The sequence below is a fragment of the Anolis carolinensis genome, unplaced genomic scaffold (genome assembly GCF_035594765.1).
Source record: "Anolis carolinensis isolate JA03-04 unplaced genomic scaffold, rAnoCar3.1.pri scaffold_10, whole genome shotgun sequence".
Taxonomy (NCBI): Eukaryota; Metazoa; Chordata; class Lepidosauria; order Squamata; family Dactyloidae; genus Anolis; species Anolis carolinensis.
Genome location: NW_026943821.1, coordinates 5,212,814 through 5,235,172, shown reverse-complemented (window position 1 = coordinate 5,235,172; position 22,359 = coordinate 5,212,814). Strand labels below are relative to the sequence as shown.

General features: G+C 41.8%; 1 protein-coding gene across 3 annotated transcripts in view; it reads left to right on the top strand.

Annotated features, from left to right (window-relative positions):
- The window catches only part of npas1 (neuronal PAS domain protein 1), a 111,973-nt gene that overhangs the window by 5,447 nt on the left and 84,167 nt on the right, over nt 1-22,359 (top strand). Inside the window, exon 1 of one of the 3 annotated variants that reach the window (XM_062962657.1) lies at nt 10,101-10,392. The exons of the other annotated variants lie outside the window; for them this stretch is intronic. The gene's annotated coding sequence lies outside the window, so the exon portion shown is untranslated. Of the gene's footprint in view, nt 1-10,100; nt 10,393-22,359 lie in introns of those variants that run through there. 3 annotated transcript variants of the gene reach the window in all.

The window sequence follows — 22,359 nt, the reverse complement described above, 5'->3', positions numbered from 1 at the left end:
CTTATGAGATCGTCTAGATCAGTGGTCACCAAACTAAGGCCCGTGGGCAGGATGTGGCCCTCCAAGGTCTGTCCTAAACTTTAGACCAAAGTCTGAAATGACTTAAAGGCACACAACAACAACAATCTTAATTTTGGACTATTTCATCATAGTCCGGTCCCCCCACTTAAAAAGTTTGAGGACCCCTGGTGTAGACCCAAATAATGCACATAATATCTTAAACTGGGACTCCAAAAGTCGCTTGTAAACAAGCCTGACTTTGCTCTTCAAGGATATATCTTGATCTTGTCTCGTTCCTGCCCTTGCAAATCCTTCCCTCCTTCTTCGTCTTGACCGCTGTCTCCGTTTTGATTAATGACTGAGCCCAGATATAGGAAATCTTTAACCGTTTCGACGTCTTCCTCGTCTGCGTTCAGGTTACGTGGTCATTCCGGTTGTTTGCTTCCCATCTCCCCAAGAAGGAGATGGTGGGGTTGGGTTGCGCTTCCCAGCATCCCTTCACCATTGGCTTTGTTGGGAGTTGCAGTCCGTGAACATATCTAGAAAGTTTTGTTTTTACGATCTTGTGTGAATGACGGAAACTCATTATTTTCCCACTCTTCTTTTGCGATATTGATTTGCAAAAAAGGTATTTTCCGATAGACTGGGAAGGCAAAATCGACTCTTGTTTTTAGACTATGTCTCCCACAATCCCCAGCCAAACGACTATATATACTCAAGTATAAGCCTAGTTTTTCAACCTTTTTTTAAGACTGAAAAAGCCCCCCTCAGCTTATACTCGGGTGAGGGTCCTGGTTGGCTTATATTCGAGTTGACTTATACTTGAGAATATAACATACCGTATATACTCGAGTATAAGCCGACCCGAAGATAAGCCGAGGCACCTAATTTTACCACAAAAAACCTGGGAAAACATTGACTTCAGTATAAGCCGAGGGTAGTAAATTTCAGAAATAAAAATAGATACCAATAAAATTACATTAACTGAGGCATCTGTAGGTTAAATGTTTTTGAATACAGTAGAGTCTCACTTATCCAACGTAAACGGGCCGGCAGAATATTGGATAAGCGAATATGTTGGATAATAAGGAGAGATTAAGGAAAAGCCTATTAAACATCAAATCAGGTTATGATTTTACAAATTAAGCACCAAAACATCATGTTATACAACAAATTTGACTGAAAAAGTAGTTCAATACACAGTAATGCTATGTAGTAATTACTGTATTTACGAATTTAGCACCAAAATATCACGATGTATTGAAAACACTGACTACAAAAATGCGTTGGATAATCCAGAACGTTGGATAAGCGAGTGTTGGATAAGCGAGACTCTACTGTATTTACATAAAGCTCAAATTTAAGATAAGACTGTCCAACTCCAATCAAATCATTCTTCTCATTTTCTTCAATGTAAATGTGCTTATGTAGCCTTTTAATAATAAGAGAGTAAAATAATACATGTAATAATAATAATAATAATAAATACAGGAAAATAATACATGTAATTATAAATATAATAAAATAATAAATGCAGTAATAATAATAAGATCAGAGTGAAATAATAAATGTATTAATATTAATAAAAATAGAGTAAAATACATGTAGTAGTAGCAACAATAATAGAGAAAAATACTAAATGTACCATATATTCTCGAGTATAAGCTGACCCAGATATAAGCCAACCAGGACCCTCATCCGAGTATAAGCCGAGGGGGGCTTTTTCAGTCTTAAAAAAAGGGCTGAAAAACTAGGCTTATACTCAAGTATATACAGTAATATAATATAATATAACAGTAACATGCTAAGTTAGTTATATATATATAACACAATAACACAATATAATTTACAATAATATATAATAGTATATTGTATATACATATAATATTCATAATATTATATTGTAATGCGATATAATGCTAATAATACCATATAATAATATTAATTATATATTATATTTTATATGTAATATTACTAATAATATTACAATATATTGATATAGTACAATATAGTAATTTATTGCCAGTATTGTACTATGCTAATAATATAATATTGTACGTAAATTTAATTTGTAATCCACTCTGAGTCCCCTTCGGGGTGAGAAGGGTGGGATATAAATGCAGTAAATAAATAAATAAATAAATATGATACATTTATTATTTTTCTCTATTATTATTGGTATTGTTGCATTTATTGTTTTTCTCTATTATTGTTGCTACTATTACATTTATTTTACTCTATTTTTGTTATTATTATTAGTACCTTTATTATTTCACTCTGATCTTATTATTATTATTGCATTTATTATTTTACTCTATTTATTATTACATGTATTATTTTCCTGTATTTATTATTATTATTATTATTACATGTATTATTTTACTCTATTATTATTAAAAGGATACATAAGCACGTTTACATTGAAGAAGATGAGAATAATGATTTGATCAGAGTTGGACAGTCTTATCTTAAATTTGAGCTTTATGTAAAAATTCCAAAACATTTAACCTACGGATGCCTCAATTAATGTAATTTTATTGGTATCTATTTTTATTTCTGTAATTTACCACTCTCGGCTTATACTAGAGTCAATGTTTTCGCGTTTTTTTTGTGGTAAAATTAGGTGCCTCGGCTTATATTCGGGTTGGCTTATACTCGAGTATATACGGGTAAATCCAAAAATAGTGATTTTTCCAAAACATTTCAAGATTCTTTAGATTGAGTTTGTTGTTGATGATGATGAGAAACTGTCAACTATTAAGAATTTGTCCTCCATTGCCTTGAGTCTATTGAAAACAGTATCTTTCTATCCTCCGCAATTTTATTTATCGTGCCAGAAGTGAATTGAGGATACAATTACAGTACAGTCTCACTTATCCAACGTTCTGGATTATCCAACGCATTTTTGTAGTCAATGTTTTCAATATATCATGATATTTTGGTGCTAAATTCGTAAATACAGTAATTACTACATAGCATTAATGTGTAATGAACTACTTTTTCCCTCAAATTTGTTGTAGAACATGATGTTTTGGTGCTTAATTTGTAAAATCATAACCTATTTTGATGTTTAATAGGCTTTTTCCTAATCTCTCCTTATTATCCAACATATTCACTTATCCAACATTCTGCCGGCCTGTTTATGTTGGATCAGTGAGACTGTACTGTATAATGTATTTAAAAACACAAACAAATTTAAAAAATTGGCATTCTACTAGATCTCCTTTGACCAGAAGCTGGCCACTTGGGATGCCTCTGGTGTGGCTGTGAGAAGGTCCTCCATTGTGCATGTGGTAGGGCTCAGACCACGTTGTAGTAAGTGGTCTGTGGTTTGCTTTCTCCACACTTGCATGTTGTGGACTCCACTTTGTAGCCCCATGTTCAGCACCTTCCATCTGCCCAGGGAGGAGTTTCTCACCCAGTATCAGCCACTGATTGAGGTTCCGGGTTTTAGCCTGCCACTTTTGGACTCTTGCTTGCTGAGGTGTTTCTGCGAGTATCTCTGTAGATCTTAGAAAGCTATTTCTTGATTTAAGGCATTGGCATGCAGGCTGATATCCAAACAGAGGATGGTCTGGAGATGTCAATGCCTTGGTCCGTTCTTTGCTGGCTGCTACTTCCCGATGGATGTCAAGTGGTGCAATACTAACTAAACCAGGGGTCCCCAAACTAAGGCCCGGGGGCCGGATGCGGCCCATCGAAGCCATTTATCCGGCTCTCACGCCACAATGGCAGAAGGGGGTTGGGCTAAATGACCCAAGAGATCTCTTCTTCTCTTAAAACATCATTATTGTTATTATTATTATTATTATTATTTATTAGAAACACAACAAGATGAGTCCACAGCAGACACTCTGCTGGCTGTTGTATTGGATCATACGTCGGACCCTTCCCAAGTGTCTAGGACTGTGTTATGCATCGGCGAATAATGCGCGCAGATCCCAGTAAGGTGGCCTTCTGCAGCTGACAGATGGTAATTTTGTTAGCGCCAATTGTGTTTAAGTGAAGGCCAAGGTCTTTAAGCACTGCACCCAATGTGCCAATCACCACTGGGACCACCTTGACTGGCTTGTGCCAGAGTCTTTGTAATTCGATCTTTAAATCCTCATATCGTGCCAGCTTTTCCAGTTGTTTCTCCTCAATCCTTCTGTCACCTGAGATTGCAACATCGACAATCCATACTTTGTTTTTTAACACGATTGTGAGGTCAGGAGTATTGTGTTCCAAAACCCTGTATTATTATTATTATTATTATTATTATTATTATTATTATTATTATTATTTATTAACAATATTGAGGCTGGGAGGCCATCTGTCAGGGATGCTTTGCTTGTGCTTTTGGTGCACAGAAGCAGAAGGGGGTTGGACTAAATGGCCCAAGGGGTGTCTTCCAACCCTCATTATTGTTGTTGTTATTATTATTATTATTAATTATTTCTCGGTGGCCAACTATAGTCCGGCCCTCCAACGGTCCGAAGGATCGTGACATGGCCCCCTGTTTAAAAAGTTTGGGGACCCCTGAACTAAACAGTATAATTCCTCCAGTGACGTAGGACATAGACATCCTGTGATAATGCGGCATGTCTCATTAGGAGCCACATCCACTTTTTTAACGTGGTGGATGTATTCCACACTGGGCATACGTATTTAACAGCAGAGAAACAAAGCACAAGGGCAGAAGTCTTCACTGAGTCTTGTTGTGATCCCCACGTTGTGTCAGTCGGCTTTCATGTGATGTTATTTCTAGCACTCACTTTTTGCTTGATAGTCAAGCAGTGCTTCTTGTAAGTCCGCACGGTCCAGAGTGACTCCCAGATATGTTGTTGTGCTGCAATGCTCCAGGGAGATTCCTTCCCAGGTCATCCTCAGAGCTCGGGATTCTTGTCTGTTCTTAAGATGAAAAGCACACGTCTGCATTTTAGATGGATTAGGAATCAGATGGTTTTCCCTGTAATAGGCAGTAAGAGCACCTAAAGCTTTGCAGAGCTTCTGTCCAACCATGTCAAAGTTCTCTGCTTGAGCAGTGATGTCACGATCATCAGTATAGATGAAACTCTCTGTCCCTTCTGGCAGTGGCTGGTCATTTGTGTAAATGTCATCCTCTGGGATGAAATAATAATAATAATACAGATTCACGTACATCTAGAAAAGATATTAAATACAGATTTTAAAATGACACCACAAATGTACCTTTTGAATATGCCCGAAGAAGAATTGGAAAGGAAATATGGAAGAATTTTGTTTTACGTGACAGTGGCAGCTCGGATAGTATATGCTAGATATTGGAAAACCTCAGAGGTACCTCCCTTAGCAGAACTGGAACAATCTATATATATAAAAGGGTAATGGAATCATGGCACCGGACAAAACAACTAAACTAAACGCCCCACAACCTTGGAAATTGACAGCACAACCTCTCATCCACGCCTCTACGTTCATACAACAAAAAGAAAAGAAAAATTAAGTTCTAGCCACAGCAACGGGTGGCCGGGCACAGCTAGTATATTATAGAGTTGCTGATGATGGACAAAATAACAATGCACTTAAGAGGAGAACCTTTAGAGAACTTTGTTAATGAATGGCAACCAATGATCCAACATTTCAATGTAAAATTAATCTAAAAATGTACATAGAGGAAGCTAATAGACTGAAGGCAAGGAGGAAACAGATATAAATTTGGAACTTATAATATTTTTATATGTACTATTCAAATAGAAGTCTGTGACCCCTTATTGAAAATATATTGTCTGAGAAATGATTATATATTTATTTATTTATTAAACTTATATACCGCTACTCCCAGTTTGGCTCGGAGCGGTTTACAAAAATAGATTAAAACAATACACTTGGCTTTAAAATAACAATAAAAACAATAAAAACAACAATAAAAGCAACAATAAAAACAGACATAGCCCTGAGTTTTTCACCCATCGAAAGCTTGTCGGATGAGCAAGGTTTTGCAGGCTTTCCGAAATGCAAGTAGGTCTCGGGTGGTTCGAGTTTCAACTGGCAAGGCATTCCATAAATGAGGGGCTACAATCGAGAAGGCTCTCTGCCTAGCAGAAGACAAATGATAAGTCCGTATGTTAGGGACTTCAAGCAAATTTTGGTCTTCGGACTGAAGTAATCTCTGGGGTTGGTAGGGTGATAAGCGGGCCCTCAGGTACGCCGGCCCCAGACCATGTAAGGCCTTGAAAGTTAGTACTAGTATCTTGAAAGTAATCCGGTACTCAATCGGAAGCCAGTGCAGCTGTTGTAGAATTGGGGTGATAGGCCACCTCGCCAGCACCCCGGCGAGAAGACAAGCCATTGCATTTTGCACCAGCTTCAGTTTCCGGATCACTGACAGAGGAAGGCCAATGTAGAGGGCATTACAGTAGTCGAGCGTCGAGATGACCGTCGCCTGGATCACCGTTGCCAGGTCGTTCCTAGATAGGTAGGGAGCCAGTCGCCTAGCCTGACGTAGATGGAAAAACGAGAGACCTGGGCCTCCATTGTGAGCAGAGGGTCCAATAAGACACCAAGACTTTTTACAGAAGATGACGGACGTAGTGTCTCGCCATCCAGGGTAGGCAGCTGGATCTCCCTCCCCCCCAGACGGCCCAGCCAAAGGATCTCCGTCTTCGCTGGATTCACCCTCAACCTACTGGCACGCAACCATCCAGTCACGGCCTCAAGGCACTGATGGAAACTATCGGGTACAGAGTCCGGCCGGCCCTCCATCCTCAGAATGAGCTGAGTGTCATCAGCGTACTGGTGCATACTGCAACAGGGACAAATGCAAGATACTTCACTTCGGCAGAAAAAATGGAAATCAAAGATACAGAATGGGAGACGCCTGGCTTGACAGCAGTGTGTGCGAAAAAGACCTTGGAGTCCTCGTGGACAACAAGTTAAACATGAGCCAACAATGTGATGCGGCAGCTAAAAAAGCCAATGGGATTCTGGCCTCATCAATAGGGGAATAGCGTCTAGATCCAGGGAAGTCCTGCTCCCCTCTATTCTGCCTTGGTCAGACCACTTTACCTGGAATCACACTGTGTCCAATTCTGGGCACCACAGATGAAGGGAGATGTTGACAAGCTGGAAAGCGTCCAGAGGAGGGCGACTAAAATGATCAAAGGTCTGGAGAACAAGCCCTATGAGGAGCGGCTTAAAGAGCTGGGCATGTTTAGCCTGCAGAAGAGAAGGCTGAGAGGAGACATGATAGCCATGTACAAATACGTGAAGGGAAGTCATAGGGAGGAGGGAGGGAGCTTGTTTTCTGCTGCCCTGCAGACTAGGACGCAAGGGAACAATGGCTTCAAACTACAGGAAAGGAAGGAGATTCCACCTGAACATCAGGAAGAACTTCCTCACTGTGAGAAAGGCTGTTCGACAGTGGAACTCTCTGCCCCGGACTGTGGTAGAGGCTCCTTCTTTGGAGGCTTTTAAGCAGAGGCTGGATGGCCATCTGTCGGGGGTGCTTTGAATGCGATTTCCTGCTTCTTAGCAGGGGGTTGGACTGGATGGCCCATGAGGTCTCTTCCAACTCTACTCTTCTATGATTCTATGGTGGCACTCAAGCCCAAAGCTCCGCACCAGTCGGGCAAGCGGCCGCATATAGATGTTAAATAATAGAGGAGAGAGAATAGCTCCCTGTGGGACCCCACAAGTTAGAGGAGACTTCTCAGAAACCATCCCTTCCCTCACCACCCGCTGTCCCCAATTCTGGAGGAAGGAGGACACCCATTTAAGGGGTATCCCCCTAAACCCCATCATGGCTAGGCGGTGGGTCAATAGATTTGTAAATACAGTAATTATTACATAGCATTACTGCATATTGATCTACTTTTTCTATCGAATTTGTTTTATAACATGATGTTTTGGTGCTTAATTTGTAAAATCATAACCTCATTTGATGTTTAATAGGCTTTTCCTTAATCCCTCCTTATCATCCAATATATTCACTTATCCAATGTTCTGCCGGCCCGTTTATTTTGGATAAGTGAGACTCTGCTGTAGTATAGAATGAACCTCAGGATGTGTATTTACACTATAGAATTAACACAGTTTGTCACTACAGTAGAGTCTCACTTATCCAACACTCACTTATCCAAAATTCTGGATTATCCAACGCATTTTTGTAGTCAATGTTTTCAATACATTGTGATATTTTGGTGCTAAATTCGTAAATACAGTAATTACTACATTGCATTACTGCGTATTGAACTACTTTTTCTGTCAAATTTGTTGTATAACATGATGTTTTGGTGCTTAATTTGTAAAATCGTAACCTGATTTGATGTTTAATAGGCTTTTCCTTAGGGCCCCTGGTGGCACAGTGTGTTAAAGCGCTGAGCTGCTGAACTTGCGTACCGAAAGGTCCCAGGTTCAAATCCCGGGAGCGGAATGAGCGCCCGCTGTTAGCCCCAGCTCTTGCTAACCTAGCAGTTTGAAAACATGCAAATGTGAGTAGATCAATAGGTACCACTCCGGCGGGAAGGTAACGGCGCTCCATGCAGTCATGCCAATGGCCACATGACCTTGGAGGTGTCTATGGACAACGCCGGCTCTTTGGTTTAGAAATGGAGATGAGCACCAACCCCCAGAGTGTGAGTAGATCAATAGGTACTGCTCCGGTGGGAAGGTAACGGCGCTCTATGCAGTCATGCCAGTGGCCACATGACCTTGGAGGTGTCTACGGACAACGCCGGCTCTTTGGCTTAGAAATGGAGATGGGCACCAACCCCCAGAGTGTGAGTAGATCAATAGGTACTGCTCCGGTGGGAAGGTAACGGCGCTCCATGCAGTCATGCCAGTGGCCACATGACCTTGGAGGTGTCTACGGACAACGCCGGCTCTTGGGCTTAGAAATGGAGATGGGCACCAACCCCCAGAGTGTGAGTAGATCAATAGGTACTGCTCCGGTGGGAAGGTAACGGCGCTCTATGCAGTCATGCCAGCGGCCACATGACCTTGGAGGTGTCTACGGACAACGCCGGCTCTTTGGCTTAGAAATGGAGATGGGCACCAACCCCCAGAGTGTGAGTAGATCAATAGGTACTGCTCCGGTGGGAAGGTAACGGCGCTCTATGCAGTCATGCCAGTGGCCACATGACCTTGGAGGTGTCTACGGACAACGCCGGCTCTTGGGCTTAGAAATGGAGATGGGCACCAACCCCCAGAGTGTGAGTAGATCAATAGGTACTGCTCCGGTGGGAAGGTAGCGGCGCTCTATGCAGTCATGCCAGTGGCCACATGACCTTGGAGGTGTCTACGGACAACGCTGGCTCTTGGGCTTAGAAATGGAGATGGGCACCAACCCCCAGAGTGTGAGTAGATCAATAGGTACTGCTCCGGTGGGAAGGTAACGGCGCTCTATGCAGTCATGCCAGTGGCCACATGACCTTGGAGGTGTCTACGGACAACGCCGGCTCTTTGGCTTAGAAATGGAGATGAGCACCAACCCCCAGAGATGGACACGACTGGACTTAACGTCAGGGGAAACCTTTACCTTTACTAGGCTTTTCCTTAATCTCTCTTTATTATATATTCACTTATCCTACATTCTGCTGGCCCGTTTATGTTGGATAAGTGAGACATCCCAAACCGTGTTAACTTTATAGTGTAGATGTGCTAGGAAACTCTGAAGGCTTAGAACTGGGACCGTTGGCTCCTAGGGATTTGTTAAGGCTGTTTTGGAAGCCTTTGAAGGCTTTTTGCAATTTGCAATTCTCTCCGAGTCTTTGGTGCAACGAAACGCCCGGGTGCCAAGGTTTGCCAGTTGGACTGCAGTGTTGCCCAGAGTCTCCTGCCTCCTTTGAAGAGTGGCATGACTTTCCCAGCTCTTCTGATACTTCAGAGTTCCGAATTATGTATTTCATCCCTCTCTCTGTGTTGTCTTCCTTCTAGAGAAGAATGCGCCGTTCCAAGCTGGCGGCACCCAGGCCTTTGGTGGCACTCGGGTGGCCTTTTGGTTCCGCTTCCCCCCTTGTTTTGGCTTCCTTTGTGGCTCGGACGTGTCCTTGCCAGGCCCCACCCTTTGGACACCCGTCCAAGGTGTTTGCTCACTTATTCGTTCACTCGCTCGCCCGGCCGCTCTTGTCAGAAAAGGGGCTCCATTGGTATGCGTGAGGCGTCCCGTCTATTGATGATCTCCATTTTATATGCGCGAGAGGTGTGGGCTCCGTATTGGTATGGGCGAGAGGGTGCGAGTGCAGTTGTGCGTGCCTCCGGATCGGTATGCGTGGGCGCTCGCCCGTTGGATGCGGGAAGAGAGGCAGCGGAGCCGGACGTGCCACGGAGGGATGCCTGCCTGCGCCTGGTGTTTTAAGAAGCCGGCCTGATTTATTGCCTCTTTGTTTACAAGATAGGTTCTGGAGGTTTGAATTTGTTGGTAAATCGGAACAGGTAGATTTTGAAAGTGAAATATATATATATATATACACACAACACATATATACTGTACTAGCTGTGCCCGGCCACGCGTTGCTGTGGCGAAGTCTGGTGGTATGGGAAATAAAGTATTAAGGTATTAGTGGTAGTTAAGGTCAAGGGTAAAGGTTTTCGCCTGACGGAGCTTAGCCTTCTAACTGGCAGCAATTGGATTAAAACAATTATTCCTCTCCCTCTAATTAGGACTTTATTTTTCTTTTCTTTTTGTTGTATGAACGTAGAGGCATGGATGAGGGCTTGTGTTGCCAAGTTTAGTGTTTCTGGGATGTGTAGTTTTGTTGTTTTGTCCTAGGCCAAAATTTCATTACCCTTTTATATATATAGACTAGCTTTGCCCGGCCACGTGTTGCTGTGGCGAAGTCTGGTGGTATGCGAAATACAGTATTGAGGAATTGGTGGTAGTGAAGGTAAAGGGTAAACGTTTTCTCCTGACATTAAGTCCAGTTGTGTCCGACTGCACACTGAAGTGGATTATATGGCAGTGTGGAGTCAAGATAATCCAGTTCAAAGGAGATAATATAAGATTATAAATGGGTTATATAGCTGTGTGGAAGGGCCTTGAGTCTACATTGCCATATAATCCAGTTAAAATTAGATAATCTGTATTTTATAGGCAGTGTGGAAGAGGCCTAAGTGAGGCCTAACTCTGCCTGTCCTCTGGGCTGAGTGGGTTGCTAGGAGACCAAGTGGGCGGAGCTTAACCTTCTAACTGGCAGCAATTGGATAAAAACAATTATTCCTCTCCCTCCAATTAGGACTTTATTTTTCTTTTCTTTTTGTTGTATGAACGTAGAGGCATGGATGAGGGGTTGTGCTGCCAAGTTTAGTGTTTCTGGGATGTGTAGTTTTGTTGTTTTGTCCTAGGCCGAAATTTCATTACCCTTTTATATATATAGATAAAGGTAAAGGTTTCCCCTGACGTGAAGTCCAGTCGTGTCCGACTCTGCGAGTTGGTGCTCATCTCCATTTCTTAGCCGAAGAACCGGCGTTGTCCGTAGACACCTCCAAGGTCATGTGGCCATTGGCATGACTGCATGCAGCGCCATTATATATACAGTAGAGTCTCACTTAAAAGGAAGTGTGTTAAAGCACTGAGCTGCTGAACTTGCAGACCGAAAGGTCCCAGGTTCAAACCCCGGGAGCGGAGTGAGTGCCCACTTTTAGCTCCAGCTTCTGTCAACCTAGCAGTTCGAAAGCATGCCAATGTGAGTAGATCAATAGGTACCTCTCCGGCGGGAAGGTAACAGCGCTCCATGCAGTCATACCAGTGGCCACATGACCTTGGAGGTGTCTATGGACAACGCCGGCTCTTTGGCTTAGAAATTGAGATGAGCACCAACCCCCGGAGTCAGACACGACTGGAGTCAGCCTACCGGTTGCAGAATCCTATAGGGCAGGCATGGGCAAACTTGGGCCCTCCGGGTGTTTTGGACTTCAACTCCCACAATTCCTAACAGCCGGTAGGCTGTTAGGAATTGTGGGAGTTGAAGTCCAAAACACCCGGAGGGCCCAAGTTTGCCCATGCATGATCTACACTGTGTTGCACGTCACAGCCACAAAAGGTCCCAAATAAATCCTGGCTCTTGTCTTTTGCTGGGAAACCAAACTTTTCCAAAGTTGGAAGCTCTGCACTTGTGTCGTTCTTGACTGCAAAGATTTGAACGCGAGCCTTCCTTTTGTGCCGCACTACCGAACAAAACGATTGTCTCCGCCGTAGAAACATATGTGATCCGAGTTTTAATGTTTGATTTTATTTTCGGAAGGATTCTTCTCTCCCTCGCTGCAGTTGTACAAAGAACTCCGTGGATTTTAATTATAACTCCGGCAAGAGAGTCGGCCGTAATTGAGCTAAATTTGTGTCCTCGTTTATGTTAATATTTTCTTGCAATTAGCGGCTTTTTAGAAAGATCCCCAGCTTCTTTTCTGCTGCTTCGGAGGCATTGTCAGCGTGCTTTTCCCTGCCTTCTCTTTCCCAACTCTCTTCTTTATGGGTTGCTGTGAATTTTCCGGGCTGTCTGGTTGTGTTCCGGAAGCATTCTCTCCTGACATTTTGCCCACATCTATGGCAGGCATCCTCAGAGGTTGTGAGGTCTGTTGGAAACTAGGCAAGCGGGGTTTAGATTTACAGTAGAGTCTCATTTATCCAAGCCTCGCTTATCCAAGTTTCTGGATTATGTGGTATGGATTCATGCAAGTTGTAGTTTTAGAAGTTGTTTGGTGAGGTGGGAGCCTTACCAAACTACAACTCCAATAGCATTGAGCCACGGCTATTAATATACAGTAGAGTCTCATTTATCCAACACTCGCTTATGCAAGTTTATGGATTATCCAAGCCATTTTTGTAGTCAATGTTTTCAATACATCATGATATTTTGGTGCTAAATTCATAAATACAGTAATTACTACATAGCATTACTGCCTATTGAACTACTTTTTCTGTCTAATTTGTTGTATAACATGATGTTTTGGTGCTTAATTTGTAAAATCATAACCGAATTTGATGTTTAATAGGATTTCCTTAATCCCTCCTTATTATCCAACATACTCACTTATCCAACATTCTGCTGGCCCATTTATGTTGGATAAGTGAGACTCTACTGTAATAATAATAAGATCAGAGTGAAATAATAAATGTATTATTAATAATAAAAAATAGAGTAAAATAAAATATTGATATTTTGGTGCTAAATTTGTAAATACAGTAGAACGTATGCAGCCCTGATGTCCGCACTCCTTTCCCAATCTTGAACCCGTCTCCTGTTCCGTGGTCTGTTCTTACTGTGGCTACTTGGTCTTTATACAGATTTCTCAGGAGACAGACAAGGGGACTTGGTCTCCCCAGACCACCAAGAACATGCCATAGTTTATTATGATCCACACAGTCAAAGGCTTCAGAATAGTCAATAAAGCAGAAGTAGATGTTTTTCTGAAACTCCCTGGCTTCTTCCATGATCCAGCATCCGGATATTGGCAATTTGGTCTCTGGTTCCTCTGCCTTTTCTGAACCCAGCTTGGACATCTGGCAACTCTCGCTCCATGTATTGCTGGAGTCTGCCTTGCAGGATCTTGAGCATTACCTTACTGGCACGGGAAATAAGTCCCACTGTACGGAAGTTTGAGCATTCTTTAGGATTTCCCTTTTTTGGTATGAGGATATAAATTGATTTTTTCCAATCTGATGGCCAATCTTATGTTTTCCATATTTGCTGGCATAGGTATGCATTACCTTGACAGCATCACCTTCCAAGATTTTAAACAGTTCAACTGGGATCCCGTCATCTCCTGCTGCCTTGTTGTTAGCAATACTTCTTAAGGCCCATTCAACCTCACTCCTCAGGATGTCTGGTTCTAATTCACTCACCACACCTCCCCAGATGATCTTAAAGTTTTAGTAGGTTTAGAGCAGATACGTTCAGACAGATGAGTTGGACAGTGAGTGTGTGTATGCTGACTGGAAACGGCCAGGAGAGAAGTTGGCTGCCAACTCTCAGAGTCCCTGTTATTTCTAAGGCACTGAGGCAATTTTATGGACTTTAAAAGACTATTTTTTCCTTCTGTTCTCTAAGCAATTAGAGAGACTATTGTAAATATTATTGCTTTGTTTGATCATTTTGAAGTCAATAAAGTTCCGGTTAATTGTTCTACAAAGCTGAGTGGCACATCATTACCCTGTGGGGTGATTTTGGTTCACAGGTGGATGTAAGAGCTTCTATTTAACATCATTTACAATCCTTAACAGGATTGTATGTGTATATATACCTATGGAATGATGTCCAGGGAGGGAGAAAGAACTCTTGTCGGCCTGAGGCAAGTGTGAATGTTGTGGTGAGCCACCTTGATTAGCATGGAATGGACTTGCAATTTCAAAGCCTGGCTGCTTACTGCCTGGGAGAATCCTTTGTAATTAATTGGGAAATAATTGGGTCTGTTTCTGCCGAATTTGAATACAGTAGATGGAAAAGTTGTTGTTATTGGTGGTGTTGTTGTTGTTCTTTGAATACAGGAAATGGAAAGGTTGTTGTTGTTGTTGTTGCTGTTGTTATTGTTGCTGTGCACCTTCTTTGAATACAGGAGATAGAAAGGTTGTTGTTGTTGCTTCATGCATTCTATTATTGATTATTTGACACTGGAGGAAAAGGCACTTTGTGATTTATTTAATCTCCCTTGCTTTCAGCCTTTCCAAGTTGCAAAATGGTTGTTGCTTATTATTAAAAATGACTTCCAAGTAATAACATGGTTTTGCTTATTAAAAATGGCCCGTTTGATCTCCAGAGGGTACATAACAATACAGTAGAGTCTCACTTATCCAACACTCGCTTATCCAACGTTCTGGATTATCCAACACATTTTTGTAGTCAATGGTTTCAATATATCATGATATTTTGGTGCTAAATTAGTAAATACAGTAATTACTACATAGCATTACTGCGTATTGAACTACTTTTTCTGTCAAATTTGCTCTATAACATGATGTTTTGGTGCTTAATTTGTAAAAGCATAACCTATTTTGATATTTAATGGGTTTTTTTAATCTCTCCTTATTATCCAACATATTCGCTTATCCAACATTCTGCCGGCCCATTTATGTTGGATAAGTGAGACTCTACTGTACATGTATTGTTTTACTCTATTATTATTAAAAGGATACATAAGCACATTATATTGAAGAAGATGAGAATAATGATTTGATCAGAGTTGAACAGTCTTATCTTAAATTTGAGCTTTATGTAAATATTCCAAAACATTTAACCTACTGATTCTTCAATTAATGTAATTTTATTGGTATCTATTTTTATTTCTGAAATTTACCACCCTCGGCTTATACTTGAGTTCATTTCCCCCCCAATTTTTTTTTGTGGTAAAATTAGGTGCCTCAGTTTATATTCGGGTCGGCTTATACTCGAGTAAATACGGTAATCCCTGTGTTCAATTCTGGGCACCAAAGTTTAAAGAAGGATATTGCGCAGATATAAGATGGGTGACACTTGGCTTGATAATGGTCCATTTAAAAGGGATCTAGGAGTCTTGAACATGAGCCAAGAGTGTGCTGCGGCAGCGAAAAAGGCTAATGCGATTCTAGGCTGCATCCATAGGAATATAGTGTCCAGATAAGGGGGCCCCAAACTTTTTAAACAGGGGGCCAGTTCACGGTCCCTCAGACCGTTGGAGGGCCGGACTATAGTTTTTAAAAAAACTATGAACAAATTCCCATGCACATGGCACATATCTTATTTTGAAATAAAAAAACAAAACGGGAACAAATACAATCTCAATGTTAATCATAATCATAATCATAATAAAAATAATAAAGAGGGTTGGAAGAGACCTCTTGGGCCATTGAGTCCAACCCCCTTCTGCCTTTGTGCACCAAAAGCACAAGCAAAGCACCCCTGGCAGATGGCCACCCAGCCTCAATGTTGTTAATGATAATAATAATAATAATAATAATAATAATAATAATAATAATAATAATAATAATATAAAAATATATCACACAGTCTTAAATGCTTGGGAAGTGTTCAACTTCTGATTTTGTGATATGAAGTCTAACATATATATCTCGTTTGCTGTGTTATACTGTGTCCTTCTGTCAATAATAATAATAATAATAATAATAAAGAGGGTTGGAAGAGACTGCTTGGGCCATTTAGTTCAACTCTCTTCTACCTTTGTGCACCAAAATCACTAGCAAAGCACCCCTTAATAATGAATAATTAAATAATAATTAAAATGCCATTATAAACAAGCAAAGAGGAGGAGGGAGGGCCGGATAAATGACTTCAATGGGCCGCATGTGGCCCCTGGGCCGTAGTTTGGGGATCCCTGGTCCAGATTGAGGGAAGTCATAGTTAGTGGAATGTTCTGCTGAGGAGTCTCCTTCTCTCAAGGTTTTAAAGCAGAGGCTGGATGGCCATCTCTTGGGAAGGCTTTGATTGTGTCTTCCTGCATGGCAGAAGGGGGTTGGACTGGATAGCCTTTGGGGATCCCTTCCAAATCTAGTGAAATATAGACCACCTGGGAATGTGGTGAAATTTCCTTCTCTAGAGGTTTCTAAGCACAGTCCAGATGTCCATCTGTTGGATGGGCTTTGATTGTGTCTTCCTGCATGGACTGGATGGCCTTTAGAGGTCCCATCCCACTCTATAATTCTGTATCAATGATGGTAAAGATCTCTATTAATCATTCCTATTTTGGAGTGGAAACGAGGCACAACAGACTCTTAGGAATTTAGGATCTGTAACTTACCAAGGGTCTCTTGCATCGGTCCCGTCTCTCACGCAGTCGGGATTCCTTTTTCCGCTTGGCTGCCCTTGATTGTCGCTCAGCGAGAGGCAGAATTGACCGGGGAAATGTCGAGCTGAAAGAGGAGGCGAATGCAAAGTGTGCCAAGATGCTTGAGAAAGACTTGGAGGACGCCATAGGAGCCTCTTCCTATAGGGTTTCCATAGGCAAGAGGCACCCAAACACCTCATTAGCCAAGAGGGCATCTACACTGCAGATTTGATCCAGTTTGATACCACTTGAGCTGCCATGGCTCATAGAATCATAGAATAGTAGAGTTGGAAGAGACCTCATGGGCCATCCAGTCCAACCCCATTCTGCCAAGAAGCAGGAAATCGCATTCAAAGCACCCCCGACAGATGGCCATCCAGCCTCTGCTTAAAAGCCTCCAAAGAAGGAGCCTCCACCACAGTCCGCGGCAGAGAGTTCCACTGCTGAACAGCCTTTCTCACAGTGAGGAAGTTCTTCCTGATGTTCAGGTGGAATCTCCTTTCCTGTAGTTTGAAGCCATTGTTCCCTTGCGTCCTAGTCTGCAGGGCAGCAGAAAACAAGCTCCCTCCCTCCTCCCTTTGACTTCCGTTCACGTATTTGTACATGGCTATCATGTCTCCTCTCAGCCTTCTCTTCTGCAGGCTAAACATGCCCAGCTCTTTAAGCCTCTCCTCATAGGGCTTGTTCTCCAGACCTTTGATCATTTTAGTCGCCCTCCTCTGGATGCTTTCCAGCTTGTCAACATCTCCCTTCAACTGTGGTGCCCAAAATTGGACACAGTGTGATTCCAGGTAACGTGGTCTGACCAAGGCAGAATAGAGCATGGGGAACATAACTTCCCTGGATCTAGACGCTATTCCCCTATTGATGCAGGACAGAATCCCATTGGCTTTTTTAGCAGCCGCATCACATTGTTGGCTCATGTTTAACTTTTTCCCCACGAGGACTCCAAGGTCTTTTTCGCACACACTGCTGTCAAGCCAGGCAACGTCCCCCATTCTGTATCTTTGATTTCCATTCTTTCTGCCGAAGTGAAGTCTCTTGCATTTGTCCCTGTTGAACTTCATTTTGTTAGTTTCAGCCAATCATCTCTCTAGTCTGTCAAGATCGTTTTGAATTCTGCTCCTGTCTTCTGGAGTGTTGGCTCTCCCTCCCAGTTTGGGGTCGTCTGCAAACTTGATGATCGTGCCTTCTAACCCTTCGTCTAAGTCAGGGGTCCTCAAACTTTTTAAGCAGAGGGCCAGTCCACGGTCCTTCAGAGTGTTGGGGGGCCAGACTATAGTTTAAAAACAAATATGAACAAATTCCTATGCACACTGCATATGTCTTATTTGTAGTGCAAAAAAAAGGCCAACAAAATGTTATGGTTTGCAAAGGCACTGTGCTATATTTGTGTGTTATCTGGAAAATGAAGTGCATGAAGCCGATTGGCTGAACCTGAAAAGACCTGTAATTTGCTTTGAAACTGTTTCTGTTCTGCTGCTGGAGAACCGGTTTGAACAAGTTTTTGTTCAGTGTGAGTCTGTGTGGTGACTAAGTACTGCCTGGGGAAGATGGCTCTGTACTCAGAGAGTCCTTGCTATTTCTGAGGCCTTGTTTGCTACTGGGAAAAGAGGATGAAGAACCAGGACTGTATTCTTCACTGAAGCAGATTTATGGACTGAAAAAGGACTGTTTATGACTGCTGGGTTTCTGTAAGCAATCAGAGGGACCATTGTGAATACTATTGTTCTTTGGATCTCTTAGAATTAGTAAAGTCCTTGTATTATTTGTTCTGCAAATCTGAGTGGTGCATCATTGTTCTGCAGGGTGACTCTGGGCTCATAGGCACACGTAAGAGTTTACCATCTATAATGCGCAACACGAAAGAACAATACAACATTTAAAAATAAGAACAATTTTAACCCACCTAAACCTACCAGGATTTCAATGGGAAGCGTTGGCCTGCTTCTTGCTGATGAGATAGTCAAGTTAATTAGGATGGTTGTTGTTGTTGTTGTTGTTGTTGTGTGCCTTCACGTTATTTCAGACTTAGGGCAAGCCTAAGTCTAAAACCGAGGGCGGGGGCCGGATAAATGACCTTGGAGGGCCGCATGTGGCCCCCGGGCCTTAGTTTGGGGACCCCTGGTCTAAGTCGTTAATAAAGATGTTGGAACAGAACCGGGCCCAGTTCAATCATTGCGATTGAATCCTGGGAGCTGTGGTTTGATGCGCTTTATGGCAGGGAAGACCTTGCAAAACTACAACTCCTATGACTCCACTGCATTGCGCCAGAAAAGCCAAACTGCATTCATGTTTGCATATTTGTGGATCTTAAACAGTAATGAAAGGCTTTTAGTGTCAGCTGCATTGAGTCTCCTTTCTGGAGAGAAAAGACGGGATGTTAATAATAATAATAACAATAATAATTATTATGATAATACAGCAGAGTCTCACTTATCCAACGCTCGCTTATCCAACGTTCTGGATTATCCAACGCATTTTTGTAGTCAATGTTTTCAAAACATCATGATATTTTGGTGCTAAATTCATAAATACAGTAATTACTACATAGTACTACTACTTATTGAAATACTTTTTCTGTCAAATTTGTGGTTAAACATGATGTTTTGGTGCCTAATTTGTAAAATCATAACCTAATTTGATGTGTAATAGGCATTTCCTTAATCCCTCCTTATTATCCAACATGTTCACTTATCCAACGGTCTGCCGGCCCGTTTATGTTGGATAAGTGAGACTCTACTGTAATTATAAATATATACTGTATATACTCGAGTATAAGCCAAGTTTTCCAGCCCTTTTTTTAAGACTGAAAAAGCCCCCTCGGCTTATACTCAGGTGAGGGTCCTGGTTGGCTTATATTTGGGTCAGCTTATACTTGAGAATATTTGGTACATTTACTATTTTCCTCTATTGTTGGTATTATTGCATTTATTATTTGTCTCTATTTTTGTTGCTACTATTACATTTATTTTACTCTATTTTTATTATTGTTATTTATACATTTATTATTTCACTCTGATCTTATTATTATTGTTATTGTTGCATTTATTATTTTACTCTATTTATTATTATTATATGTATTATTTTACTCTATTATTATTAAAAGGCTACATAAGCACATTTACTTTGAAGAAGATGAGAATAATGATTTGATCAGAGCTGGACAGTCTTCTCTTAAATTTGAGCTTGATGTAAATATTCAAAAACATTTAACCTACGGATGCCTCAATTAATGTAATTTTATTGGTATCTATTTTTATTTCTGAAATTTACCACCCTCGGCTTATACTGGAGTCAATGTTTTCCCAGTTTTTTTGTGGTAAAATTAGGTGCCTCGGCTTATATTCGGGTTGACTTATACTCGAGTATATACGGTAAATAAAACTGGATTTTAATTTGTTTTGAAATGCTTGCAATGTGAGCCACATGGAGTCTCCTTTGTGGAGAGAAAAAAGTGGGGTGTAAATAAACATAATAGTAATAATAATAATACCTGGTGAGGATTCCTATGCCTTTCATCTACACCACCAAATTAATGAAATGAGATCTTGCTGCCAGATGAAATGCATGACTAGCCCCTGTATCTTTAATTAATCTATATATATATAAGAGTGATGGAATCCTGGCGACTGACAAAACAACAAAACTAAACACCCCACAACCTCGAAAATTGATAGCACAACCCCTCATCCACACCTCTAGGTTGATACAACAAAAAGAAAAGAAAAATAAAGTCCTAATTAGAGGGAGAGGAATAATTGTTTTTATCCAGTTGCTGCCAGTTAGAAGGCCAAGCTCTGCCCACTTGGTCTCCTAGCAACCCACTCAGCCCAGGGGACAGGCAGAGTTAGGCCTCACTTAGGCCTCTTCCACACTGCCTATAAAATACAGATTATCAGATTTCAACTGGATTATATGGCAGTGTAGACTCAAGGCCCTTCCACACAGCTATATAACCCATTTATCTATATATATAAAAGAGTGATGGCATCAGGGCAGCGGTCAAAACAACAAAACTACAGGCCCCCCAACCTCGAAATTTGACAACACAACTCATCATCCACGGCTCTAGGTTGATACAACAAAAAGAAAAGAAAAATAAAGTCCTAATTATAGGGAGAGGAATAATTGTTTTTATCCAATTGCTGCCAGTTAGAGGGCTAAGCTCCGCCCACTTGGTCTCCTAGCAACTTACTTAGTCCAGGGGATAGGCACAGTTAGGCCTCAGGCCTCTTCCACACTGCCTATAAGATACAGATTATCTGATTTTAACTGGATTATATGGCAGTGTAGACTCAAGGCCCTTCCACACAGCTATATTACCCATTTAGAATCTAATATTATCTGCTTTGAACTGGATTATCTTGAGTCCACACTGCCAGTTATTCACTTCAGTGTGCATTTTATACAGCTGTGTAGAAGGGGCAGTTCTAGGCAGATAATATAAGATTACAAATATACAGTAGAGTCTCACTAATCCAACATAAACAGTGTCCTCTATCCTCACTACTTTCACATTACACAAACAGCCAAATGCATACTAAACATAAAGACAACCATACAACAGACATTCAATACCACCACTACCTCAACAATTTCTCACCAACACCACCAGACAATGCTGTTAGCCCCAACGTCTGCCAACCCTAAAGTTCAAAAACATGCAAATGAGAGTAGATGAATAGGTACTGCTTCGGCGGGAAGGTAACAGTGCTCCATGCAGTCATGCCACATAACCTTGGAGGAGTCTGCGGACAACGCCAGCTCTTTGGCTTAGAAATGGCAATGAGCACCAACCCCCAGAGTCAGGGGAAAACCTTTAACCTTTACCTTAACTACCACCAATTCCTCAATATTTTATCTCCCATACCACCATACTTCGCCACAGCAACGCGTGGCCGGGCACAGCTAGTAGCTTTATAAAAGAGAGAGATATGCACTTTTAATAGTGGCACAGAAGAGGGAATTCCAGGATAAATCCAAGAAGTGCATCTACACCGTGGACTTAATCCGCTTTGGCACCTCTTGAACTTCGACAAAGGTTCGACAAAGTCCCCCACGACCTTCTGGCAAACAAACTAGTAAAATGTGGGCTAGACAAAACTACGGTTAGGTGGATCTGTAATTGGCTAAGCGAACGAACCCAAAGGGTGCTCACCAATGCGTCGTCTTCATCATGGAAAGAAGTGACAAGTGGAGTGCCGCAGGGCTCCGTCCTGGGCCCGGTTCTGTTCAACATCTTTATTAACGACTTAGACAAAGGGTTAGAAGGCACGATCATCAAGTTTGCAGACGACACAAAACTGGGAGGGAGAGCCAACACTCCAGAAGACAGGAGCAGAATTCAAAACGATCTTGACAGACTAGAGAGATGATTGGCCAAAACTAATAAAATGAAGTTCAACAGGGACAAATGCAAGATACTTCACTTTGGCAGAAAAAAATTGAAATCAAAGATACAGAATGGGGGATGCCTGGCTTGACAGCAGTGTGTGCGAAAAAGACCTTGGAGTCCTCGTGGAGAGGAAGGTGAACATGAGCCAACAATGTGATGCGGCAGCTAAAAAAGCCAATGGGATTCTGTCCTGCATCAATAGGGGAATAGCGTCTAGATCCAGGGAAGTCCTGCTCCCCCTCTTTCTATTC